We start from the raw sequence: 21,067 nt of genomic DNA on the forward strand, positions 1-21,067 counted from the left end.
AGGGATCTAGCCAGGGAGGGCTGTAGAAAGGGCTTTGGTTTCCTTTTGGAGAGTGGGAGAGACCTTTCATTCTACCTTGGCTTTCTGTCTATATAGGGCTTCTTTATAAAATATATTTGGAAGACATAAATGGTACTAAAGAAAAAAAATGAGAACCACTGAATGTAGCCCAACTACATAGGCAAGGCATAGATGACTCTATAATATTGTTTCCAAAACCTGAAGCCAGACCTTATGAACTGAATTGATACCTGCCTCTGTACTACCTGGCACAGCATCTCTCCTTCACTTCAGGAGGCTCCCCCGATCTTTTTGATGACTGTTGTTGAGCTGGATTTCAGGGCTGTCTTTGTACCTGGAGAGTTGCATTAACTGCGCCTCAGGCTGCCCCCTCCCTCATCAAACTGTGAAGCAGTCTATTAGCATTGCAAACAGAGGTGCCTCCTCTCTGCTTAGACTCCAGGCCTTGGCTTGTTTGGATCAATATATCATGCAAATAAACTAAGGAGGAATGAGAATACATTTTGTCTGCTGTGTCTCCCAAATCACAAGAGTCCCAAAATGCTTAGGATTCTTTTAAAATCGTTTTCCTTTTGTTTCTTTAAAAACTCTCTTTCTGAGCAAATTGAGGGCTGATGAGCTGTCTCCAAACTGCAACACTTACATACACATATGGGACAGTGACAGAAACTGTGATTATAGCTTTATTTGCTTTATCGAGACTCCACAAGCCAGTTAAAGTCACAGAAAATGTGAGTAATGGACTCCAACAAGAGGTGGTGGAGCCAGTGGGGCTAATTGGCAGTCTCTCTATATAGTCACACCCCCTCTTCCATTGGGCAGCATTGGCTCTAGCTGGTAAAGGACATCCTGTTGGCTCCATGGAGACTGTCTCTACACTGAACATCATTCCTTCCTGCTGCCTGGGCTTTGAATACAACTAGAGTTGGTTTTCATCCCTTAGGTTTTGCATTCAGTCCTTCTTTAAATGCTGCTCTCACCACGAAACCCCCATGGTCAAGCTGTCATCACGCCTGCTGTCCTCAGCAAGGATGAGTGCATGAGAGCATGTATCTTCCCGTGAGAAGGAGTGAGAATGAGTGAGAGCTCTGAGGGCTTGGTGATGGGGGCACTGGGTTGGGAATGGGCGAGGTAAGCAAGAATGAGTTCAAAAGGACGACAGAAACTGGTGAAAATCCTTGACTTTGGGGTCACTAGGCTTCATTCTCTTAGTGAGAGAACTTAGTAAGTTCCAGCTCTTTTCTTGAAATCTGTTCATGGTCAATTTAGGAACCTTACTGAGTGAAGCCTGGGACTGAAAAACAAGGGGGTATACGTATCTGGAGTCCTCACCACCAAAGAAGTTCATTCATTAAATTAATTAAACACATGACCAATAAGCAGCTATTTCTCATATATCTTCCCCAGTGAAAGTATACAAAACCCACTGCAAGTTCTGATTTATTAAATCAAATTATGCAACTCAATTGGTAAAGGGAAAAGCTCCCAAGTGGGGAGGAGGGGTACCTCTGTTTCAGGGCAAGTCTGGTGTAGCCAGGAAAAGTTAAAATCTGATTCATGAGGCTTAATGTTAGGAAAACACGGAGCTAAAGGATGGTGACTGAAGGCCTAGGGTCTATGGCCAGACCACCTGATTGGCTCTGCTCTCTAGGCCCTTGCCCACTGCCTGGCACAGAACAGGGATTGCTGGTGGTTTTTTCTAGGTATGAAAGAACATATATTGATAAATGAACAAGTGAGTGGTGATAATGCTAGCAGGGTGGTGTGTGTCAAAGGCTCTTTGACACCCCCCCAAGTACTGTAGATTCCTCTCTTGCTCTTGATCCTCAGGCTTTATCAGTGAGAGGCCTAAGTTGACCACAAATCAGTTTTAAGAAAAGAGTTGAGACTTATTTGCTATTCTGATGCAGAATAACAGTCCAGTGACTGCAAAAACTGTATTGTGTACATAGGAGGGTTTCACTAAGTGTTCAGCAAAAAGTAGAGTTTGCCTAGCATCATCTATCATGATATTATAAGTATTTCTTTGTCCATAACTTGTCATTGGTGAACAGAATCTTGTGGACTTGGAGCTCAGGTTGGGGGTACTGATAAAAAAATAGGAGGAGAGGGAGAATTTGAGCCACATTCTGGAGATGTTGGGGAAGGGGGGCCACAGGCCAGGTGGCCTCAGGATAGAGCTTGGAGGAGAAGCATGTGCCTCTCACAACATCTGCAACCTTGAATTTAGTGATGGACAGATAACCAGGTCGTCTCTGGTCCCCTTCTCCTATGAACCATGGGGGACCCGCATTTTTATATTAAACTCCAACAGGAAGCTGGCCTACCCAACATGGTGTAAGTGCCTACAATCCTGACTATTGACAGACCAAGGTAGGCCTAGGAGGAATGGAAAATCACCAGGCAAGAAAACTGTACTGTGGGAAACTGTAGCCTGGGGAAATGCTTGTCTGGGAAACTGCCTGCTGACCCTGCCCAGGACAAACAGATGCCTGGGTAAGATTGAGGTCTGGAGTCAGCCTATTTGGCATAAGAGGGTGCAGCTTTAACTTGAGCCTGACAAGATGTATCAAGAACAATGGTCAGAAGAAATAGCACCCAGCAACCAGGTCTAGTCAATTAGACTCTGACACCCAACCAGTTACCCTTTGTGGGTTTTCGCAGTTAAAAACCCTGTCCTAAAAACAACCGAGTGAGTCTTAGCCTCCCTTGGTTGGCTCCCCAACCTCCCTAGGTGGGCTCCACTTTCCCTCCTATTCCCACTAATAAACCCTGCTCCTTAGCTCACTGTGTCTGCCTGGTTTCTTGAGCGACTCCGATCTAACAATTATCATGGGTGTTTATGTAACCTTTTGAGTCACGGCAGTGTCATTAGGGCCCTGGAGCAGTTTTCATGGCCTCCTCCAGCCCGTGTATGATGCGGGGCATCAATGCAGGTTATAAGCCAAGTCTCCACTGGTTCCAGATCAAATACTTCAGTTATAGCTCCACTCTGCAAACAGTAAGATTAGCTCAAAATAATGATAAAGTAATAATTTCTACAGCTGTTGTCATCTTCTCCCATCTTCTCCACCCCCCCCTCATTATTATTATTTTACTGCTGAGGCATGGAGAATTTTTGGAATACCACTCACTGAGTCCTCCTATCTCTGTCCACTTCCTCAAACGTACTCCAGCCCTTTACTCCTAAGCTTTTTTTTTTTTTAAGATTTTATTTATTTATCCTTAGAGGGGAAGGGAAGGAGAGAGAAAGAGAAATATCAATGTATGGTTGCCTCTCATGTGTCCCCTGATGGGAACTGGCCTGCAACCAAGGCATGTGCCCTGACTGGGAATCGAACCTCCATCCTTTGATTTGCAGGCCTGTGATCAATCCACTGAGCTACACCAGCCAGGGCACTGCTAAGCTTTTATTTCTGTTATCTCTATGCTTTGGAAAGAAACATTTACTGGGAGCAGGGAGTTTTTCTGGCAAATATGTCTCTTGCACATTTGATTATACTTTTATGCCCCCATCTTCCCATTGACCATGATTGTTCTTTTCTGTCTGGCTTATCTTTCACCTTGGGTACCCCTCAGTGTATTCCTAACATGATAAAAATTGGAGGTCATCTGTTTTCCCCACTCCCAGATCAGTGGCAGCACCAAGGTTGCGTGAGGAGACTAGAACCTTTCCTTATTTTTATACATTGTTTCTAAAGTTATGGAAAATCAATAAAAATTACATGTGAACACAATATTCTTACAAAGTAATTGGTACTGCAAGCAAGATCTTCCAGCACCCCCTTATTATTGAATTGCCATCCTCAATCCTTACTCCAGTTTCTGTTGCCCTTTATTATGTTTCCTTGTGGGTTTTGATGATATCTGAGATTCTTTGGGACTTGCTTTGTAATAAATGTCCTTCAAGAGACATGTTCATTATCACTGGGTAAGGTTCTCTCTCATATTTACTGGCACATAACAGGGATTGATTTCCCTTATAAATAATTAGTGGGCAGGCAGCATTGAGAAGGCTTTGGAGGAACCAGATGCAGGGCATGCATAGATGATGGGGATGGGGAAGGGATGAGGCAAAGAGGATGGAGGAGGAGGAGAAGGACATTTATAGAAGTCTGCAGAAGGCTTGAGGAAAGATTTAATAGATCAGGAAAGCAGGGAAGAGTTGGGGTGTTCTGAGAAGATGACCAAGATGAGGGGGATTCATTAAGGAATTCTGTTAGATTGTTCTGAAGATGCCCAAATAAACAAGACCAGGAGAAACATAGTTTCAGACTTGATAGAATCTTAGAGTTGTCTGAAGCCTAAATTATAACCAGAACCACTGAGGTCCAGCCTCTGCTTTACCACTTCCCAATATGCAAAAAGTTTTCTTGGGAGAATTAACTAACTTCGTTTTGAATATTTTAGAATGGCAGAATTGTCATTCCTGTATTGAAACATATGACTCCACATAATTTCCATCTAAAGGGCTTGCTCTGCCTTTGGAATTGTACCCGATATGCATATGGTCCCTTCCTACATGGCAGGTCTTCACGTATTTTGGCACAAGTTCTGACACCCCCATGATCCTCTCGCCAGCCTCAGCACTCTTCCTGAATGCCCTCCAGTCTTACCCTGTCCTGCATAATGGCAGTAAATTCTTACCAACAGTTTAGTGGGGACCTTGATATCTCTCTTTTAGCATATTTATGCTTTAGCAGTTTAAATAGGATGAAGTCATATATTTCATATCTTATATTTGTTTAGAACAATTTTTTCTATTAGATATCACCTTTTGCTTATTGTTCAATATCAGGAGCTTTTTAAGGAAATATCTTATACCATTCATTCATTCTTTTAATAAATAGTAATATTTAAGGAACAGCTATCTGCCAGGCACTCTTTTATGGGTTGGGTATATGGCAATGAACAAAATGAAGTGTTTGCCTTCTTGAAGCTTATATTTAAGCGAGAGAAGAGGGATAAACAGACAGTAATACATGTCATGAATTAAAACAGACTAGTGTGGGTAGGCAGAACTGGGCAAGGTTGCTTTTCATATAGTGTGTCTCTATCTGTTCTATCATAAACTGCATATCTCAGCCTCCATATTTTCTCCATGCATTGTGTCATCCACAACCACGGGGAAATGATTTTGTGTGCCGGTGATAACAACTAATGCCACTGCTAATGCTACCAGCACCATGCACTCATATCATCAACCACACAAGACAGAAGCTCTGGAAAGATCTTGGGCTTTATGTGGCCAGTCCTATTGGATTTAAAAGCACTTCTTAGCTGTGTAAATTGACCAACCTTTTAAAAAAATTAAGCTTTAGTTATTTGTTCAATGGGGATAATAATACCTTTCAAGGTAGTGGTGAGGATAAGATGAAATACTGCAGGTGAAGAAAATTCTAGATAGCCCTGGCTGGTGTAGCTTAGAGGATTAAATGCCAGCCTATGAACCAAAGGATTGCTGGTTTGATTCCTAAGGAGGGTACATACATGGGTTGTGTGCCAGGTTCCCAGTGAAAGGCGTATAAAAGGCAACCACACATTGATATTTCTCTCTCTCTCTCTTTCTCCTTCTTCCCCTCTCTCTAAAAATAAATAAATAAATATTTTAAAAAGTTCTAGATAATAGCAGACAGGAGGTACTCAGCAAATCTTAACTCTGATCCCTTTCTCTTTTCTATGTCTCCAGCCCAAATGCTGATAAAAATGTCCAACTGAGAAAGGCTGAGACTTAAACCACTAAATATGTCTCACATTGGCCTTGCTCAATAGTTTAGCGTCTTTAAGCACAGCAGACAGCTTTGGAGCCCATCTAAGTGCAGTACCAACGCCTCCACGCTAATATTTCCCCCCATAAACACACCAGCTCCAGAAGGAGATAAAACTATTTTTATATATGTATGAGCTAGCTTGGTAAGGTTGAATTAAATTGTAAAATATAAGGTAAGATTGAACAAAATAGTCATAATCAGAATAGGCTATAGGAGTAGACAGAAGTGAGATGGGTTGGAATGGAATAGAGTGGGAGGGAGTGAGATGGGGTGGGGTGATTTGGAATGAAATGGGATCAAGGGAGCAGGATGGTATGAAGGGAAATGGGCTGAGGCCAGGTGGACCTGCACAGTAATGAAAGAGCAGCGGCATGTTTAATTTTTTACTCTTCCACATCTTTTTTTCATAGTGAGCGTCTTGGATTTCTGTGTGTTTTGGACAACTGTTGCCAGTGTTGACAGAGACTTAGTCCTGCCATCAAGGGATTTATACTGCCTTTTTAGTGCCCCCCTTCTGTGGTGCCTTTATGGCCCTGCTGTCCAGCTGAATATCTGCAGCTTGCTCTTTGGCACATGAGTCTCTCTTTGTCTCAAATGCACGAGGAATGGGAAGGGGAGTGAGGCCTTCTGTGCGCGAAGGCTGTGTCTATTTGTAGGCTGGGTCTGGGCTGGGACCCAGTGACTGGTCTGCCCTTAGATTTTTAATATTTTCCTCCCCTAATAGGGTTGTTTTTTTTCCAAGGAAATACTGTGTATAGTGTCTAGACAAGCTAAAGGATATGTCTCCAGGTCGCCGGAGAGCACAAGTTCTCTTGCAAATGTTCTTACTTTCTAAAAATTCATCTATGAAGAGCTAATGCTCTTGCACTCCCTCCTGCTCCAGCAAGGGCTACATCATACCCAAGTGACTGTTGACATGTGAGTGTTTCACGGCACCTCCAGGAGCAGTTCTGGCTGACAGTGATTTATCTATCTCTATTTTTTCTGCTTTTGTCTGAGCATTGTCTGAGATTATGGGCTGGCATGCCGTTGGGAGCTAAGATTCCCAGGTCAGACTTTTCCTGGGAATCATTTCTCCCTATGGGCTCCTATGGGCATGAATGTGACAGTTGAAAAGCTGGCCGTACAGAGTGTACATGTGGTGTAAGAGAGAGAGTATGGGTTCTGGAGTCTGACAGCTTCCTACCCAGGGTCAGGACCAGGGTAAAGAAGGAAATAACTCTTGGGTTCCTATAGGCATAGGGTCAGCAACTGAGGATGAGGACCCACTGAAGTCCTTGCACCTTGGATGCTTTGCTTTCCTTACCCTGCTCCCAGTTCTGCATCCAGGGTACAAATCCTGGTTCAGCCACTCTCTATCTGGGGCGTTGGGAGAGTTATTTAACCTCACTGACCCCCATTTTCCACAGCTCTATAATAGGCAGCCTGATGCTTATCTCTTAGAATTCCAGCAAGGATAAGATAAGATGCCACAAGTAAGAGATCAAGTAAAGGAGATGCTTATAGAACAAAATCTCTCTACCTCTGGCATACACCCATCCCTGAAAAACAACAATAACAAAACAGACAATAAGATAACAACAAAGACCTAAATGTAGCAGTTAAGGGCTATAATTGATTTTCTCCTGGAGACTGTTTTTAACAATTAGAGTCCTAAGAGATCCCTTTGACTTGAGCAGATCTGTCACACATAGTAGGAACCCATGAGCTACAAAATCTGGACTTCCTGGGCCCTGTGACCAAGTACCTGGGTTTCAATGCCTTGCTATCCTTCCTGAGAAAACCCTCCATCTCTCTGCCTAGAATGGGCAAACAAGGGTACCATGATAGAAGGCAGAGTAGGTCTGTGATGCTGCCAGCTCTGCCTCTATCTTTATTTCCTAAAACACAGTTGCTGGTGTCCCCAGATAGTATCCAGCCATCACATATAAACCACTGTGTGTGACAAGGTTGTGTATAGTGCAGTTAATGGGCTGGTTTTCCCCACCTGCCACACCACCCTCCATTTCAAAATCTTACCTTTTCTTTGAAGTCCATCTGAGATTCTTCCTTCTCTTTGAAGTTCTCCTTAGCCACTCCAGTTCAGCTTTGTTCCTTTGCCCATTCTGCTCTGGGAGATACTCAATTCAAGATGTTCTGTGGCTGGGATTGGAATAGAGTTGGAAACTAAGATGTTTGTGCCAACTGTGGGTCAGCCACTGTGCTAGGCTTTGTTCTATTCTGATGTCATTGAGGGTGTTCTGGACTTTTCCAGCTAGAGATCCCTCAGTGGATGTAAAAGGCATCAGACCCAGGGCAAATCTTTAGAAACAAGTGATTCCCCAGGTCACAAAATACCTTAATAACAAAATCTAAGCTAGATCCCAGCTCTTCCTAACCAAGTCCTCTTTCTGCAATTTCTTCATAATCATCACTAATGTGCTTCTGCCTTGCAAAAATCTCTGCTGCAGGATTAAGTAACTGCAGGCCTCCTGCAAATTGCCAGACAGTGATGTCCTCAAAGGAGGAGGCTGTGTTAGATCAATACTGTATCCTCATGATGTCCAGCCCATCTGGTGTATCATTCCTGTACCAGAAGTTCCTAAAAAGACCACAAACAAAACCTGAAGCCCCCAGATACTTGCTGATTTGGTTTCATCTGTACCAGGGGCTTTTACATTCTAAAAATAATTCTTGCATGGGCAAGAGTTGTGTTATCTAATGGGATTAATTTTCAAGGTTAGCCACTTTAGGAGTCCCGCTGGGTGGAATATTTTAGGGTCAGAGAGGCCTTTCCCAAGTCTTTCATATCTCATAACACAGACTGCTACCCAACCCCCACTGTTGGAGTCTGATGAAATCCAAGTGACTAAAAAATCTAATTAATATGGTTTTAATTATGGCAGTAATAATACCTTCCTCCCAGCATGAGAAGGTAGGATATCAAGTTAGTAATACTAAATTTCCCAAGGGTGCTAAGACCCTTTAATTTGAGTTAATTTAAAAGTTACTGATATGATTAGAGAATAGAAAAAGGCATATTTGAAAGATTTCAAAGGGGTAAGCAAACATCAATATATCTGTCATTTGGGCTATCAATCAATCAGCAATGTAAGACAAAATGTTAAGCTATGACTATTTAAAAAGTATATGATACTACTGTTTTTATGCCATACATAATGAGGTAGAGCAGGTAAAGCATAGACCCTGGCCCCTCCCATTAGTTTGAGGACCTTTCATTCTTTCCGTTTGGTGGCTGATGGGCTCAAAATCTGGCACGCCTGGCTGGCATCTTGGTTCTGGACAGCTCAGCAGGGCAACTGTGGGGGGTAGGGGCACACTGCTGTCGTGAACTTCAGATTTCTCATTGCTTCGGAGAGCTGGTGAGGGTTCAAGGAGATGGTGAGTGTAAAGTATCTGATTCGTATCTTATTTAGAGGAGGCCGCAATTATTCTTGCTTTCTCATGAGTGTGGGCTTATGCCTATGTGTGGCACCTAGGAGATGCCTATACTCAGTTGGGAGTCATCCAGGAAGACAACAAGAGCAGGAGAGGACAATGGTGTAGATCGGGGACACCACCATTCCAGGTGTGTCCTGGGCGACAGGGGCAGAATGAGACCCAGGCAAGCTGAGGGTGTAAGAATGCTGAGAAACAAGTGGACACCAGTGTTTTAGGCTGGAGAGGGGTCAAGGAGGCAACACACTAACAACCAACCGCAGGATCTGTCCGAAAATCCCTGTGAGTGCCCAAACCAGGGCAGACATCTTCAGGAGAGGGCGTGCGGAGGGAGAAAGAGCAATGGCTGGGGTGTGCACTGTGATATGAAGAAGTGTGGTAGTAAACATTTGACCAAAGTGGAACATGAAATAGTATCTTTTTAAAAAATCTTTTTGTTTGTTCTTTTCTCTTTGTTCAACTTTCTGTTACTGGTGTTGGTTGCGAACTATTACAGCAAATTTCCATTTGGGAGAGAGAAGCCAATAGAGAGAGAGGACTTGAAAATGCCACATAAGTAAGGCATGGTGGTTAAGTGCTATTAGGCGCTGGAGTCTGAGCTCCAACTGTGGCTCTGCTTCTGAGCAGCTGTGTGATCTGGAGCAGGTGACTCTGAACCTCCGAGCCTCAAATGAAAAGTGAGGATAAAAAGGGCACACCCTCCCCTGGTGTGCTGAGAGGCACGGATGGGAGAGTTGGGGAGGCCAGTAGCTGAACGGAACTATGAGGAAGGAGATGTTTGGAGATGGCAGGAGGAGACATGGTATGGCCCCCAGTGTGACAGGAGACAGCCTTCTTTAGAAAGAGGTGTGAGCTTTCTATTCTGTGAGAGAAGGAATGGAGTTGTGTGGATTGAGGTGAGTTACAGAGGCTGGTTGAAGAGCGGCGGAAGGAGTTGGGATAGCTGTTGTCTTACCAGTGACATTCTGGTTGGCTGTTCTGCAGCCCGGTCGTTGGGGAGCACAGGGGTGCCCGGGAATCTCAGAGGCAAGTGAAAGGGACCCTGAGGTATGAGGAGAATGAGGAGATTACTGGAAAGGGTCAGCTTCATTTCACGGCAGTCACATAGGACCCCACAGTTGGGGTTTAATCCTCTGCTGTCTCCACCTTGAAATTTTAATGCTTTTATCTTTGAATTATGTCCTGTGAGTCCAGCAGAAAAATGGGACATATGCTGGGGACCTGGAGCCTGGCTCATGTTGCTGTTCTAGCTACATTCCCCCCCCCCCCCCCAGCCTCCAGGACAGCTTCTCTGTCTTCTCTCCTGTTCCCACCCACCTAACCATCAGACACAGGAGTTGGGGGAGGGTGCTGAAGTCAGGCATACACACATGCACTGAGATGTGAGGTAAGCCGGGCATCTGTGAGGGTCTGCACTTGCCTGGCAGGTATCTGTGCACCGAGGGGAGCATGATATTAGATAGCCAATAAGAAAATATAGAAGAAAGAAAAAGGCTTTCTCCCAGCTTTCTGCACAAGGGAACTTGCATTTTCACTTTGCATTTGGGCCCCACAAATGATGCAGCTGGTCCTGGGGAGCAGAGTCACCTGGAGAAGTAAGAGTATAGCAGAACAGGCTGCAAGAAGCTGCTGGACTGGGAGCTTCCCAGTTCCTGGTGGACACAGTAGGACAGAATTCTCCAGAGGGTCCATCAACCCAGACAAAGGAGTATAAGAAAGAGAGGGCAGAAATTGGTGAAGGATGGTTGTGGCAAGTTGAGAATGATGGAACTTGAATGTTAGGGCAAAGGGACTGTTGGTGCTGATGAAGAAAAATCCAGATGACCATGGGGTAGACTGAGTAGGGAAAGAATTCTTTCAAACCGGAAGGAAAAATGTAAAGTGGGAGGATGAGAAGCAGATTTGGGGGCCCGGCAGAGAGGAAAGGAGGCGCATGGATGATATGGCCAGAAAAGGGAATTTGAGAGTTCAGAATTTCCAAAGTAGAATATTTTCAGAGCAAGTTCCTTTACATCTCATTAGTAAAGTTTGTAATTTGCTTTTTTTCCCCTGCATTTGCAAACAAAACATTGCTCTCAGATTCAAGATTTAGACTTCTGAATCATAGTACAACTCATTTTTTTTTGTATAAGTAACATATGTTTGGTGTCTTTAAACACAATTACTTTTGTATAATAAAAGTGTTGATTTGATGATGCAACATTTTCTGCAAGTGTGTTTAAGAGAGTTTATGTTTTCATAAGTTGCAATGAAACTCAATTATGTATGTGTAATAAGGCTTCTGATTGTTACACTTAGACTTTTCTGTATAATGAAGCCAGCAATTAGAATTTGCTGGCTCTATGGCTTAGGAAAACACACTTGTTTTGGAGACAAAAGACTCTTAATGAGCCCCCTTTTTTGGTTAATTTTTTTGTTGTTGTTAAAAGCCGGTCTATAACTCAAAGATATAATTAGATTTCTTAAAGGTCTGGATTTTTTGTTGTTGTTATTTTTTCCTCTAAATACAAAACAAAGCAAAGAGCAATAACTTTCAGGCACACAGGATTTCAAAACTGTGAATCTCGCCAGGATCTGCAGTTCCACCTTTGAGGCACCTCCAATGCAGACAGACATGCCGCCTTGCTGAGGAGGCAGAGGCCTGCGTATGGCAGCTAAGTAGAGAAGGGTTCTTTCTAAGCATTGCTTAGGAACTGGTCTGGATGCTGCACCTGCAGTTGGGTACCAGGGCTCTGCTTGCACCGCAGCCTCAGGGTTAGCCTGAAGCCTGGCTCAGGAACAGAGTCCCACTCCCCTCCCCCCAGGCTACTGCTTGCTTCAGAGGCCTGCTAGTGTTCAGCTGTAGGAACCGTTTCCTGGGTTGACCATGCAAGTGCTGGCAGTTTTCTCACCGGGCTGAACACCCTTCCTTACCATCCTCCTCTCCATCTCGTGATCTGCGCCCAATGTGGCAGCTGCTCATAGTCTCCTGTGCTCTTGGTCATTCATTTCACTGCTGGACGTTCATGTCACTTTCACAGAAGGCTATTTCTCTCCCGGGCATTCAGACATGTGGGGAAGGGCAAAACTTCCAGAGGTCAAAACTTCCACCGTCATATAACAGTTTGAAGGAAACCCTTCTACCTTCAGAGATGTTTTCCTTTAAGTCTACTATTAAAAAGTCCCTACTCTTAGAAGTGGTAAACTGTTTTGCTCTTATTGATCAGTACCAGCTTTATGAAAATTTGTTTTCATAATTTAAAGTATTGCTGAAAAGGCTTTCAGTGGGGTGTCAGTGTCTGGTGAGAAAAACACAGAAAACTTGAGCTATTTCAAGTAGAAAAGGATTTAATACAGACACCTGAATACCTGTATGCTAGAATAGCAGGAGGAGAACCAAGCCAGCATTGTTTGTCCTAGAGCAAAAAAGCATGCACTTTCACTGAAGTGGCTGGCGGTCGACAGGTGGGTTTTACTGAGGTTGGAATCATTGCCCTCTGCTGCCCCAGGAACCAAGGAGCTCCCACCCCTGGTGGTCAAATCTCCAACGATATTTATTGCTTGAGGCCTCAGTCCTCAAAATTCTCTATTGTTGCTGAAGTCTGGAGGAAAGTGACCTCCCCGACCCTCTTGCCTTCCAGGCTTTCCAGCAAGTGCCTGTCAACGGTTGCCTGTGTCTTGCCAAGGGTTCTGAGCCTTACAGTTCCCAGGCTTTCATCCTATAGGATGAACAGAAAATCAAAGCAGGGTAGAAGTGGGCCCGAGTGTCAGCATACAGTAGGTGGCACATTGGGGGCACATGACAAGAATGGTCTAGAAAAAACAACCTTGTAAGTTGCCAGCCGACATCTCCCAGCAAACCTCAGCCACAGCTGTGGACTTCATGCTCAATCAACTCTCCGAGCAGAGGAGGAGGGAAAACAGTGTGGGCCATTCAGTCGGGAAGTATCAATATGAAGGAAAGACGGGTCAAGTCTGTTTGCTGCAATTAACGATCTCTAAACCCAAGACCTGTTCCTTTCAGCCTCTTCTCAGAGGCAGACTTTTAAATTTTAAACAAAGGATCCAATTAAATTTGATCCAATTTAAATCCATTCAGTTCAGAAACCTTTATTAAATATCTACGATGGATTGCGCCCTGGGCTAGATAGTTGCAGGAGTTACAGATTTGTGGCTGGCAGGCGAGAGCTGGGCTGCCACTACAGATCTAAGTTGGAAGAGATTCCTGGTCCTCCAAACTCTCGGCTTTGGTCTCTTTGCTATTTAATTGCATAGAATGTATATCTCCTCTGGAGAGGCATTATCATCCCCATGTTTCATATAAAATACTATTTATAATGAGAATTTCTTATGTGCTACATACCATGCTAAACACTAAAAAAGCACCATCTCATTAAATTCTACCAGGATCCCGGAACTCAGCTATAACTGCAAACTTTTATTCCCTCCATGCCCCTCCCCCCCCAATCCATGAAGAAACTCAAACTCTGAGAAGTTAAAATGACCTGACCCAGGGGGCCACCAGGCTGTTGGCAGGATTGCTGTCCTCAAGCCTGTGGTTCCAACTCAGGTGTGCTATTTCTCAGGTAAGTTTCAGAGTCAACTATCTAGTCGAAGGTGTTCTTGAATTGTCAGGTGGAAAGAATTTACCACTTGGCTAAACAGACCTGGGAGTCTGTGGACCTGACCTTTACCTCGGCTCTGCCATCCCTAAGCCACATCGCCGTGTTTGGCCATCATCACCTTGTAGACTGAGAGGCCGAATGAGAGATGTACTTGGTGGCTTTGACTTTCACTGTCCCGTTCTCAGTCTCATTTCCCTGCCCATCAAATCTGTCCCCTCACTGCCTGTTTCACAAGTCCTTCTTGCTGCATATTCTCACCACATGATTATATTATTGCCCTTCCTGGAATATGTTCCCTTTCCTTCCTACTTGCCCAGATTGGGCTCATCCCATGAGCCCCACCGTCCTACGGGTAGCCTCCAGCCTGGCCTCCAGAATGCCCAGTGTTCTCACCCCCTTCTGAGCTCCTGTAGCACATGTGTTTGTCCAAACTGTCCACCTGGCACACATTAGTGACCAGGCGCTCTCTTTTCACATGAGCATTTCTTGTCTCCCCAGGGTCTGACCCTTAGAAGGTAGGGGCAATGTATGCGTCCTACTTTTCATGGGCCCCCACAGTGCCTAAGAGGGAGCTCAGTACATGGTGGGTGTTACTAATACCAATTAGTGAAGGAGCTGGTTGGATCATTTACACACGTGTTAATAGATCAGGGGCTGGAGAAGCCAATGTGGACTGTAAGGGTTCAGAAGGAGTCCCCTGGGAGGGTGGGCTCAGAGGAGAGTGTTGACGTTTGGAGAAGCTTTAGAAAGTCAGGAGTGACTGAGGGTGGAGAGAGTGTAAATGGCAGAGCACAAAAAAAAAAGGGCGCAGGGAAAACCACATAGTGTTTGGTGTTTGGGAAAGGCTGCGGGGAGATCTGGCTAGTTAAAACACACGAGCATATTAGGCTGTAGGAAAATGGGTTCACGATGTGGGGCTCGTGGGAAATAGGCTGGCATTGGAGAGTCGGAGGGTGGTTGATTTAATCCATAGAGTTACTCAGCACTTTCCGTGTGCTGAGGAGATGAAACTGAGGAAGAGGTTATCTCTTTTTCATTATACAGAAGTTTTTAATCAAGGCAGAGGCTGGAGACAAGACCACAGTGAGTCCTCATATCAAGTGTAATACAGTTTATGTCAACAGGAGAGGGGACCCTGAGGCTCAGTAAACCCTGGAGTGTGCAGGCCCTGGGCACGGGCCCTGGAGGCAGGGCACTAGGCCTCAGCCTCAGCTTTGGCATTTACTGCCTTATTGATGGACGATTCCTTAGTTTTCCTGGGCCTGTTTCATTGTCTGTAAAACTGGATTAATAGTAGTACCTAATCATAGGAGTATCATGAAAATTAAGATCATGGATATGAAATTAGCACCGTGTAGGCCTATGTATGTACTCTACCATGGTTAGCTACTGTTAAATATGTGTAAAAGGAAAGAGAAGATGACCTGAGATAGAAAGTGATTGTTATAGACCTCATCAAGGTGCCATGTGGGCAGTGCTTTGAGCAAAGGGCAGAGACTTGAGACTGGTCGTACAGGGCGAGCCCACGTGACTGTGGGAGGTAAGGATGCACATGACTCCCATGGGGACCAACAGCTAGCTCCATTTTCCAGAAGCAGAGTGAGTGACAAAGAGAAGATGGGATGATTTTGAAAGTCAGGTAAGGATATGCAAAGCCTTACATGCCAGGTGGATAAGCTTATTCTCAGTGGGGTAAGCAATGAAATGACTGTAGCAATATGAGCCAGCATTGCTTTGGATGGAACTGGGTGGCACCAGGTGTGGTCCAGGATGGGATTCAGCACTACCCCTCAGGCCTGCACTGGTTAACCTGTGGAGGCAAATTCACTTTTTCAAAGTCAGTCTCGCAGAGAGACAGCCACATGAATCCAAATATCCGGGCAGCAATCCCCAGCGGCACCCAAGGTAATGAAACATCAGTATCTGCTGCTCCTATCTGTTATTGCTGATATTCAGATAATGATGCCAATACCCAGCCTGAGAGCAGGGAGGAAATGCTGCTGGGCCAGCTTGTTCGGCTCATCTCCTGGAGGGGGAGAGGAGGGGAGAAGAGGCAGGGAAGGAAGAAGGTGACCCCAGAAAACAAATCTTCTTCCTCTTTCTGGTTTGGGGTAAAGGCCAAATAAGTTACTCCCTACTACCAAAAGCCACATGAGAATTCTGGAAGTCTCCTTGTGCCCCCCAATCAGGTTGGTACTTGGACTAATAACAATTCCACCTCATAACCAAATAGTGTTTTATAATTTTCCAAGTGCTTTCACATCTAGTATCTTACTAAGTGTTCACCATGAGAGAAACTAGACTCAGGAGATGCTAGGACTCATGTAGGGAAGTTATCCAAGCCCCATTTTGCCACCTCTAGCTCATCTAGCACATCTTGAGGAACTAGGTCAGCGTGGGGCAGGTGGAGGATGGGGATGCTGCCCGGGCAGTCTCTGGTGCATCCAGGACCAGAGGGGGGTGAGGAGCCCATCCTTACCTGTGACAGACACTGGCCATGGATCAGGATGGGACCTCTGCCGTCCCTGCATGTCGACACTGTCCAGAGCCTCTCTGCTTGTTAAAGTGTCAGTACTTGTGGGATGTTAAAATATTAATTCATTATCAGCCCCGGGCTTCTTTATGTGAATTCATTTGTGAGATGGCTGTGTGCAAGCCCTCAGAGTAATGAATCTGGGACAGAAGAGTTTGTTTATAAGGACTGCAAGGCTGATGGGAGCATGGAATGACCAGTGGTGGCTTTTCTAGCTGATATTCAGATTGTTTAGCAATCTCTTGGTAGTACATATTGACTATTCTGAAGAGATCAGAGTCTGAGACCTCAGGCAAATCAACCCTGTTGGGTCCTGTTTCCTCATCTGGAAGATGGGAATAATGACATCTGTTCCTCCCAGTACACAATAACCGTGAGGGTGACAAGCTTCTGCATGTATTTTGTATTTTAAAAAGTATTCAACAAATGCAAGGTATGATCATTTAGCTACATTAAAAGAAACTGTACTTGAAAAATAACTAAATAAAAAATAAATTAATTAATTAAAAAAATAAATAAAAAAAAAGAAACAAGATTTCATTCCTCACATCAAATGTACATGCAGGGTAAGGAAAAGAGAGGGAGAGAGGAATTGATATTTATCAGGTTCCCAATTGCCATTCATCTTAAGCATATTAGCTCATTTAATTTTCACCACCATCCTGTGAGGTCAGTACTGTTGAGCCCATAGTCTCACAGATCACGTAGTCAGTATTGTTAGATATAAGATGTGAACCCAGGTATATCTGAGCACCCTTCCTACATTACAATCCAGAGTCTCATCTGCACACACTGGTACTCTTTCCTTACCTGAATGCTTCTTGCAAAATGGGTTGGGGCTCCAGGTCAAAGTGATACAGGTAGGGAACAGGCAGGTACCCTGAGACCAGAACCCCAGCAGACAGGTGGTGCTGGCTGGGAGACCCCCAGGAAATGATTTGGAATACATGGTGGTAAAGTTAGCAACCTCTCCTGCAGGCTTGGGACAGGGTGAGGGGCGGTGGAGCAGGGTAGAAGCATAAAGAAGACCTTAGTGCTCAGGTCAGTTGGGACTAGCATGAGACTAGTGAGTAATTCCCATGGAAATAAAGACCCAGTCATGGATTGGCAAGGCTGAGTTCAAGAAGAAGCAGCAGCAGGTGTAGCTGTCAAGGGTGTGAATGTAAATCCTGAGACAAGCTCAAATTCTCCAGATTCTCTGAAAACATCTCAGGCATCTATCCCCCAATCAAGTTGCTTGCTGGCATTGTATTGAAACTAGATATGCAGTATGAGTACATTCAAACCAAATAATACATGTTCATTATAACACTCACCAGTGCAGTGGCACAAATGAGTGTGATTATACAAGGTACTTTCAATTTGGCTTTCATGTTTGAGGAGCTGCATGAAGTTTGGAACACCATGAGAAAGCAAACACACACATTTGCTGCACATTCGGTGTGGCTGTGTGCGGTTTGATGGTTTGGGGTAAGTGACTTAGTGGCCTCCATCCCTTTAATCTTTCTGAGGGAGATAGAAGCACAAGAGACAATTTTAATGTAACAATTAGTTTTTTAGCCTTTTGTACCTTGTACCTCAAATCAAATATCTTTGACATAGTGAAACAAATAATGTGAAATATGTGTATGTATATATAAATATATATATATAAGGTCTGTTGGAAAAAAGTGAAGCCATTGTTAATATAATGAGAACAGTTAATGTGTCACCCATGTAACCTGGCAGATGAGGACAGTGGACTGGAATGCCCATGTGTGAACAGTCATGACTTCACTGTACCAGTCAGTGGGGGTGGTAGATGCAGTTGAGTGAGCATGTGTACTGTGTGGCTGTCACATTTAAAATGACTAAGTGAGTAGAGCAACAAACCTGCTTCAAATTTTGCTTTAAGCTTGAACATTCCTCCATGGAACCTATTCAGATGATTCAGAAGGCCACAGTTATGGGCAACTGGTGACTGGCAGCTTCATCACCACAATGCACACACTCATGCATCATGCCTTGTGCAGGGTTTTTTGGTGAAATATCAAATCACCCAAGTGGCTCAACCCCACTACAGCCCAGCTTTGGCACCCTGCAACTTCTGGCTTTCCCCCAAACTAAAACCATCTTTGAAAGGAAAGAGATTTCAGACTGTTAGTGAGATTCAGAAAAATATGACAGGGCAGCTTATGGCCACTGAGAGAAGTGTGTGAGGTCCCAAAGTGCCTACTTTGAAGAAGACTGAGGTCATTGTCCTATGTACAGTGTTTCTTATATCTTGTATCTTCTTGAATAAATGTCTCTATTTTTCACATTACATGGCTGGATATCTTCTGGACAAACTTCATATGTTAGTTAAGCACAACTTCTACCAAAGGACAAAGTTAGGGGGGAAAATAGTTGGAATTTTGTTAATCAGTTTAACAATAACCCACAACCAACTTCAGTTGGAATTTCGACTCCATTACTGCTCTAAGGCATTGGAGTCTTTCAGTCGAGTTGTGTCACCTGGAACAGGGGAATTAATCCTCTAATTCTCAGATTTCTCATCTGCAAAGAGGGGTAATAATATTTAACTGATCTTTTGTAAAAATTCAATTAGGCGATATTTCAAAGTAGTAAAGAGCCAGGTACTTTGTAATCACTTAACGTGGATCAGTGACACTTATTAGGAGCAGTATTGTGTAGTTAGTATTGCCTTTTCAGTTGTAAGCAGTGGCCATGTCATCTCCTGGAGGTCTCTTTTTACTTGTGGACCTCATAGCTCCCAATGCACAGGTCTAGTAATTCCCTGTCAATTGCCTCTCTTGGTTCTTCTTACACATGCTGTGGAATCTCCATGCCTCCTGCTATGCTATTCTGATACAGGTCCCTTCATACCTGTCCACAATTTGTGCAAAGAAAATATAGCAATGAATCTAGTTATAACATTAATTACACATGGTCCATTCAGCATCCAAAGTGAGTGAACAAAGAAGGAGAATTTGATTACTCCAGGGCATCAGAGTCTTTCAACCAATAATAATTCACTGTCTCTACTAAGTATCTCAATTTCTCTGTAGAGGGGACACTCTATTTTATGAACAAGCAGTATAATCCATTCCTATGAGATCATGTGGCCAGAGTCAAATGCTTGCCACACTTGGTGGATAAAGGGCAAAGTTTTTATTTCCCAATAAGGTGACAGTTTTATTTTTCCTTTTCTAGAGCTGTGGGACAGGGCACACAGGAGGCAGCAGTATGCTGTAAGGTCCTAGAGAAGGGGGATGTACTGAAACAGGAAAATGTTGGCTCCAGGTGCAGAGACTGGAGACTGATGCTAACATTCTGAGATTTTGAACAACAAAGCGAGGTTGTACATGCATGTACATGAGTATGAGTATGTGTGTGCTTGTGGGTATGGATGTTCATGTACACACGATGCTTGCATGTGCATGTGTGTGGGTGCATAAGTATGTGTGTATTTGTTAACCCTCTGTGTGTTCCGGTTTTCTGTCACCTGGTCCTATGCCCCATTCTCTTCTGCTCCTGCTGGTATCTATCTATCTATCTATCTATCTATCTATCTATCTATCTATCTATGTATCATCTATCATCTATCTATCTTTTATCAATTTTTATTGAATAGCCATACTTAATTGAAAACATTCTATAGCAGGCACCCAGTCAATGCATCTCTGTAGCAATCCTCTGAGTTTACTTTTATAACCACGGATTACCTTGAGGAGCCAAGACTTAGGAAGTCAAATAATTTGCCCAAGGTCAACCGCCTTATGAGTAGCCCAGCAGGGGATAGAGTTAAAGCAGCACAGCTCCATACCTACAGTTACTTTAAAGCTGCTGCCTTTGTACAGGCGTGTCCTCTCTGCAGCACTGTCATGTTTCTCAACATCCTTTGTAAAGCATTACATACAGAACCCCAACCACAATCATCTTGTGGTGGTCTGTTGGGTCAGCGTTCAGGCCTACGTTCAGGTTACCTTCTTCCCCCCAGTGCAGCCCAAGGCAGCGTGGTAAGCACCTACTTCAGAGCAGTAGATTTCTAATTCCCTGACCTTCTATAGAGATCATTTCTCTTCTTTTTTTTTTTTTAAGATTTTATTTATTTATTTATTTATAGAGGGGAAGGAGAGAGGGAGAGAAACATCAATGCAATGTATGGTTGCCTTTTGTGCATCCCCTGCTGGAAACTGGCCTGCAGGGAAGCAGTCTGCAACCCAGGCATGTGCCCTGACTGGGAATCGAACCACGATCCTTTGAGAGATCATTTCTTTTTAGACCTTGGTTCCAGAGCCTTTGAGAGTTTCCACAGCTAGATTACAGAGCATTAAAATCACACATGGGCCAAGGAAGGTTGCTGGAGGGTACACTGACCATCTGTTTAGAGAGGGAAGGGGTAAACAGGTTTATGTGACTCAGCTTCCTGCATGATTTGGGGTCATCTTTGTTGGGAACCACCCTGCCTGGTTTCAGGAGCTATAACTCTGCTGTGGCTAAGGCTAAGTGGGTGACCTTTGGACCATACCACTAAGGAGGAGCACCACTTCTGCTCCCTTTTTCATAACTGGCCCCCAATGCTTGATCAGTTAGCCAATGACAGGTAAGATTCCCCAAGGGGGGAACGACCTAAGACAGGCATAATCACGTGAAGGCCCTAGGGAAGGACTTGGGGATGCTATGGAGAAAGGAGGTGATGGACCCTCACCCCTCGGCTT

Source organism: Artibeus jamaicensis, unplaced genomic scaffold (assembly GCF_021234435.1).
Source record: "Artibeus jamaicensis isolate MK-2021 breed Jamaican fruit bat unplaced genomic scaffold, CSHL_Jam_final contig_354, whole genome shotgun sequence".
Classification (NCBI taxonomy): domain Eukaryota; kingdom Metazoa; phylum Chordata; class Mammalia; order Chiroptera; family Phyllostomidae; genus Artibeus; species Artibeus jamaicensis.